General features: G+C 38.6%; 1 protein-coding gene and 1 pseudogene across 1 annotated transcript in view; one reads left to right on the top strand and one right to left on the bottom strand.

The window, feature by feature from the left end:
- Positions 1-1,790: 1,790 nt before the first annotated feature.
- Positions 1,791-2,770, bottom strand: LOC119575679 (annotated as a pseudogene).
- A 1,407-nt stretch (positions 2,771-4,177) lies between these two features.
- Positions 4,178-7,500, top strand: part of LOC119575383 (putative N-acetylated-alpha-linked acidic dipeptidase) — a 19,576-nt gene continuing 16,253 nt past the window's right edge. The window contains exon 1 of the mRNA XM_037922959.1: positions 4,178-4,236. The gene's annotated coding sequence lies outside the window, so the exon portion shown is untranslated. The remainder of the gene's footprint in view (positions 4,237-7,500) is intronic.

Consider the following 7,500-nt stretch of genomic DNA (forward strand, 5'->3'; position numbering starts at 1 on the left):
GGAAGGGAATGTGATAAAAAGATAAACGTTAAAAGACCCAGTGCCAGATATGATCTACACATAGAATAAACACCCATACATTTACTAGATTTTACATTACTCATACACGAAATATCAAATTTATTCTGAGCAGCACCGCCCCGGCCGCTGTACGGGCAACTGCGGCCGGTAACGCTTCTGGGAGGAGTAATGGGCCTCTTCCCCCTCCTGAAGTTCTGGAGCAAGAGAGGGCCGCCGACCTTCGGGATTTGCTCGCCCGTGCTCCTGTACACCGCTGCCGTCTGGTCTACTTACGCCGCCGGCGTCTATACTGTATTCAGAGGTAACTGGGTAATTTGGCATTCATTTAAGTGCGTTTTTTTATTTATTATTATTATTTTTTATAAGAGCACACACACGCACAGAGGTGTATATGTGTATAAATGGCTTTTTTGTTATTCCCATGCCATTGATTCTACATGCTCAAGGTTAGCTGCTGAAGTCAATATGTCATTAGCCTCCATATTTGCTGTGTTCGTTCTTTTATTGTGATCGATCACCGGCAAAGGTATGTATGCTGAAATTACTGAATATTCATCTTTAATTATTAGCATCAATTAAGTATTTTTTAAATATAGCATCGTGTATTGCAATTTTATTTAACTTTAGCGCTAATCATAAAAACTTCCATTACCCGCCATTACAACAAATTAACTCTATACCTTCAGTCATGTTCGCTAGTTACACAGCCTCGGACAACCAGTCGCCTGTGGACAAGCTGGTGAAATATTTCTTCATGGGCCTGAGCGCCGCGGGTTCATCTTCTGTCTGCTTCTGGTTCTTGTTGTCGCCCGAAGATGGGACGCTTTGTATGCTGCTCTAGACAAGGTGTGTCTGTGTTGCGGCCAAAGTGTGGCTCCCCCTCTACTGTACATCAGTGGGGCCAAAACTTTAGTCGATCATCTATCCCTTAAGACTTTGCATCACCGAAAGCTTATCCTGGTATTTTTGTTTGTATTCCTATCTAGAAATGTAAAAGCAAATAGTAAAGGGTCTTTTGTGGTGCGGCTGAAAAGCGCGTGGCTGGGAACCAGGTTTTCGAAGCTATTTTATTGATAAATGTATATTTGTTAGCGTGTACCGTATATATAATTATTGTTTTCTTGCAACTGGATATTACATGTACTTTTACAGAAAAAAACATATGCAAGATGAGCATTGTAATAGCAACAAACCTTCGGCAAATCACTGAAAAGCGAAGTCATCTTTGGTACCTCTGATTTTCCAGTTGGATTCACGTCTACCCTCACGCAGTGTGACCCGCGGTTCATGGTTCATTTTGGCTTACTGGATCTTTGTCCTCGTGGTGGCTGTGGTTCATGTAGTGCCCATTGTACCGAGGCAGCAACCGGCCAGAGGCTTTGCACTCTATAACAACATTCGCATTCAGAGTTCATTCCTCTTCCCGATGTTCCAGGTATAAGGTTGCCCTTAGAACGTGTTAACTGCAGCATGGATTTAATAACTTACCCTTGTTTAAACTTATCAAAAGGAACTTTTGAAATGTACGTGTATGGAACACACGTGGTAAATATACATACATAGTTTCATGGATAATTTTGACAGTGTGGTTTTATCTTACATGATTTATGATATTGTTATCATCGTATATTCGTTATTCATATATGAAAAGGGCAATAAAATTAACCCTTACTACTCCTCTCTACACACAGGCCTCTGCATTCTGCCTCGTCCTCCGCCTGAAGTACAAGCAACTTCACCGCGAGCTCGAGTCCTGCATGGCCTCGGCTTTACGTAGCGTGGCGTCAGAGGACCAAGGGAGCGAGACCAAGAGCGTGTCTTCCGCCCATGAGGGCCCGAGGGAAAAACTCTACGGCGAGGGAGAGCAAGACGGCGAACAGCTCGAGCGCCCCCTCGAGGCCGCTTCGGAGTGCCCGACCAGCTGCTTCGCCTTGGAGGAGCTCCGCCACGTGCACCTTGCCCTCGCACGCCTCACTTCGCGGCTGGCGAGGAGTTTCACGCCGCACCTCATGTACGTCATCCCGACGTACTTCATGCTCACTTGCGCCAGCTTCTTCGAGCTCTACAAAAGCATGGAGAACGGCAAGGAAGCCACCATTCACGCCATCTACTCCGTCTTGCTCGTTCTTCACCCGACTGTTCTGGCAGTCGCCTTCTACTTGCTGAAGACCGAGGTATGGGAGAGCGGTATTTATATGCCACGAGAGAGGAAGAAACAAAGTTTGGCTCTTTCTTCCAAACCCTCTCATCATTTCATATTTCTGTTTCGTAGTCATTCGAAAAAAATCTTCATTAATTTCAAATATATATATGTATATGTTTATACATATATTTATAATATAAATACATATGATATGTGTGTGTGTGTGTGTGTGTGTGTGTGTGTATTCATATATATATATATATATATATATATATATATATATATATATATATATATATATGCATATATATATATACATATATATATATATATATATTATATATATATATATATATGTGTGTGTGTGTGTGTGTGTGTGTGTGTGTGTGTGTGTGTGTGTGTGTGTTTATGTATGTATATATACACACAGATGAACATCTCTCCATCCATACACGTGTACATAAAGTTCACATCTGCCCACACACCTATCACGCCCCGTCTCCTGCCAGCGGAACAAGACCTGGAGAGTGGTCCACGGCTTCTCCCTGAGCCACCTGCCACGCCGTCTCCGTCAGCAGCTGGTGTTTTTCTCATCCCAACTCCTGCACACGGTGCCAGCTTTCTCGGTGGCGGGATTTTTCTCTGTGGACCCCAACTTCATTCTCCAGGTGATAACACTAAGATAACGCGATAACAACGTGAGGTGATGACATTTATAACAGTGAGAAACATTGTTCGCAGTTTGCTAAAAGAGAAATTCAAAATTTTAGACTGTACATATATTTTCTTTCATTTTTTTGTGAATTCTAAAATATTTTTTTGATCTCCATAACAGATGATAGGCGTTGTGACAACATATCTTTCTATAATGATATCTTTTCGCCTGGTTCATCCCGCTGAAGAGCCCTGAAGAGCTCTTTCGATGGGAACTCATGGAATAGTTTGTCTGTGCAGCATTGGATGTCATTCTGTCTATTACACTCATCTTGAAATGGTCCATCAATTCTGTACTGGAAAAGTCACATACACACTTGAATATTGATAAATGAATACAGAAATAAACACACACACACACACACACATATTTATTTGTTTACAAACACACACGCACACATATTTATTTGTTTACAAACACACACACACACACACACATACCACACACACACATACACACACACACACACACACACACACACACACACACACACACACAGGGAGTGAGACACACACACACACACACACACACACACACACACACATATATATATATACATATATATATATATATATATATATATATATATATATATATATATATATATTTATACACATATATTTATTTCTGAAACGTAATTAATCATGAAAAAATGGCAACCAAGTGGATATAAAACATTATACCATTATACCATTATTTTAGCTTTGTCAAAATCAGACATGGAAAAAATAAACAAATTGAAACATACGTGGTACTTGTGTCCACTTTATGGGATACAGATTCTGTTTCATTTGCACTGACTTCATCTGAATTAAGATTATGGTTATAGCAAAATGGCATGTCTTATGATTATAAAATCTGACTTTACTCATACCTTAATTTATCTTTTGTTTTACCGTTTCATCTGTCTAACTCTCTCTCTCTCTCTCTCTCTCTCTTTCTCTCTCTCTCTGACCATCTATCTGTTGTCCACCTGTTTATCAGCTTTCCTTTTCCCATTAGTAAAAAAAAAGTAAAGGGCAAATGCTAAGGGAAAATAGAGAAGATAAGCAAATATAACAAATAAACTCCAAAAGTTACCATCACATATCAATGATGCTGACTATGGAAAGTATTCATATCATTTCCTAGTGTCTCTGGTACGTTCGGCACTGTTATTACATTTAGATATAAACCGGCCATCCACTCCATAGATAAACGAAGGGCGGCAGCATTGAGGGATATTATCCAAAATATTGTGAAACTAATCGAAACAAAATAGAATTACCAAGACTAAAGGCTGTATGAATGAAGGAGGCGGCTGGGCATCCAGAGTCTGAAGAAGCTTCATCGGAGACAGAGCTATTTTCTTGACAAGGTAAATGGGGAGAAAAGCGAGCGATTTACATTCAGTATATATATCTATATATATCTATATCTATATATGTATATGATCCGGATAGGAGACGAGAGTAAATTATGGTTGGTATATGACAGCCCCTGGGTAAAGACAATAAACTGCACCCTGGGTTCCCTTGAACAAGGATAGCACCCTATTAGCTCCCTATACCAGGGTTGCTGTCGGCAGCAGGGCAGTGGATATCTGGTGAAAACACCTTCAGTTCTACTGATTACTGGTTTCACCAAATAATATGTCTGGCGTATTACAGTGTAACTGTTTTAAAGCGGCAGAGATAGTTCCTCCTAGTTAGTTGGAGACTGCGAGTTGAGAAGGAGCCTGGGGGATTCCACTCAACTTTTCTTTTCTCCTGATAAACCTCTACACCAATGATTAAATACAGAAATGATAATTCATACCACATCGCCCGTCGCGTGGGTTATCAAGGGGCGCGTTAGTCAGTGGGCAACCAGGCTGACAATGTTAAGTATGCATCTGGAAGACAAAGAAGATAAAGAAAACATGTCCAATTAAGAAACACGGAACGTGGAACGTAAGGAAAATGAAAGAGATGGGTAAATTACATACTGTCTGTAACGAAATGGATAGATACAACATTCAAATACTAGGAATAAGTGAGACCAATTGGAAAAGTAATGGAAGTTTCAAAACTAAAGAAAACAAGACAGTTCTTTTTTCTGGAAAAGAAGAAGGAAATTATAGTCACGGAGTTGCTATGATTCTCACGAAAAAAACTGCAGATGCACTAATTGGGTACAGCCCAATAAATGATCGCATTTTAAAAGTCAGAATACAAGCAAAACCTCATAATATTAAAAATGGAAAACTTTTATAACACTCTCCAAAATACTTTAGACACAATCCCTAACAGAGATGTAAAAGTAATCATGGGAGACCTCAACGCCAAAGTAGGAAAAAATGACAAAAAAAGTGACACCTGTGGAAAATTCGGCCTTGGAGATATAAATGAAAGAGGTAAAGATTTTATTGAATTCTGTAGTACAAATAATCTAGTTATAGCCAATACATTGTTCCAACACTACCCAAGACACTTGTACACGTGGTTTTCACTAGACAAAAGAACACGCAACCAAATTGACTACATTGTGCTGAACCAAAAATGGAAAAGTTGCATAAAAAATGCCAAGACAAGACTTGGTGCCGACTGCAACAGTGACCACCAACTACTAACTATCGACTTTAAAATAAGACTCAAAAAGATGGAGCGTCCAACACCACCTCTAAAGCTCGACTACAAAACTCTTGATAACAATTACAGAATTACAGTGTCAAACAAATTTGAAATACTCAATCAATGTGAAGATGATAAAACACCAAATGAGTTGTGGGAAGAAGGAAAAGAACTCTTGCTGAGCACTGCTTAAGAAACTATCGCCAAAAAGAAAAAGACAAATTCCCCCTGGATATCTGAAAAAAAAAACACTAAGTGAAATTGAAACAAGAAGATGCCTAAAATCAAAGGGTATCAATAATCCAGTTGAAAAAGTAATTTACAAAAAACAAAATACAAAAATTCAAAGATTATTGCGACAAGATAAGGAAAAATATTTAAATGAACAATGCCAGAGAATTGAAAACTGTTCTATCAATAAGACAACTAAAGAACTCTACCAAGGAGTACGAAACATCACACGAAAATTTAAACCTACAATGGACACTATCAAAACTGAAGATGGACTTGTTTTATGTGATGAAAAAGAAGTCAAAGATAGATGGAATCAATATTGTTCCAACTTATACAAAAAGAATAAAGATCTAACAACAACATTAATTAGACTCAATGACAGCGAAGATGAACCACCACCACTGCTAGACGAAGTTATAAAAGCCATAAAAGAATTAAAGAATAACAAGAGCCCGGGAATAGATGAAATAACAACAGAACTAATCAAGAATGCTGGCGAAAGTGTTGAATACTTCTACAAACTTTGTACAAAAATATGGAATAAAAGAAGATGGCCAGAAGACTGGGTAAAATCAGTCTTTACTCCTATACCTAAAAAAGGTGACGCACTCCAATGCAACAATAACAGGACAATTGCATTAATAAGTCACAGCAGCAAAATTTTGTTGAAAATTATTGCTGAAAGAATGAAGTTGAAGTTAAGAGAAGAAATTGCAGACGAACAAGCAGGTTTTCGCCCTGGAAAAGGTACCAGAAACCAGATTCTAAATCTAAAATTGATCATAGAGAAAAACAGAGAACATCAAAAAGACCTATACCTGTGTTTCATCGATTATTTGAAGGCTTTTGATGCTGTTGATCACGATGTCCTCTGGAATAATATGAACGATATGAAATTTCCAAAACACATCATCCAACTAGTAAAAACCATGTATGACCAACAACAAGCAACTGTATGGGTTAACAGAATGATTCGAAGTCAAACAAGGAGTATGACAGGGTTGCGTTCTGTCTCCACACCTCTTTAACATATATTCTGAAGCAGTTATGAGAAGTGCTCTGGAGAATTTTGAAGGAACTGTAGATGTTGGAGGACACAAAATATCAAATCTAAGGTACGCCGATGATATAGTTTTGGTTGCCAGCAGTATCACTGAACTACAACAACTACTGGATAAAGTTAGAGAAGCAAGCGAAAAGGCTGGCTTGTTTCTTAATGCCAAGAAAACTAAGATCATGAAGATTCAAAGATAGCAACCAGTGAACAATGATGAACATGTTACAATCAATGGAATGATTGTGGAAGATGTGAAAGAGTTCACTTATCTTGGAGCTGTTTTAACTAATACATATGATGATTCACCGGAGATAAAAAGAAGAATTACCATTGCCAAAAACGCCACATTTGCTCTCAATAACATCTGGAAAGACCGAAGCATTACCTTACGGACAAAGCTGAGGTTATTGAACTCATTAGTTTTCCCAATTGCATCATATGGATCTGAGTGTTGGGTGCTGAAGTAGATAGACAAGAAAAAGATCAATAGTTTTGAAATGTGGTGTTATAGACGAGTACTGCATATTAGCTGGACAGAGAAGAAGACGAATGATGAAGTGCTGAGAAAATAAATGTTCTTAACGGAGGAATTAAAGTTTTTTGGGCATGTGAGAAAGTAAAAGTATTGAGAAAACGGGATGTAAAGGGGAAAAAGGGAAAAGGGAACCAAGACAAAAACTGACGACAACATAAAGATATTTTCGGGTTGTGACGGTACAAGTGGAAAGAAAAACGCAAA

Source organism: Penaeus monodon, chromosome 7 (assembly GCF_015228065.2).
Source record: "Penaeus monodon isolate SGIC_2016 chromosome 7, NSTDA_Pmon_1, whole genome shotgun sequence".
NCBI classification, from domain to species: domain Eukaryota; kingdom Metazoa; phylum Arthropoda; class Malacostraca; order Decapoda; family Penaeidae; genus Penaeus; species Penaeus monodon.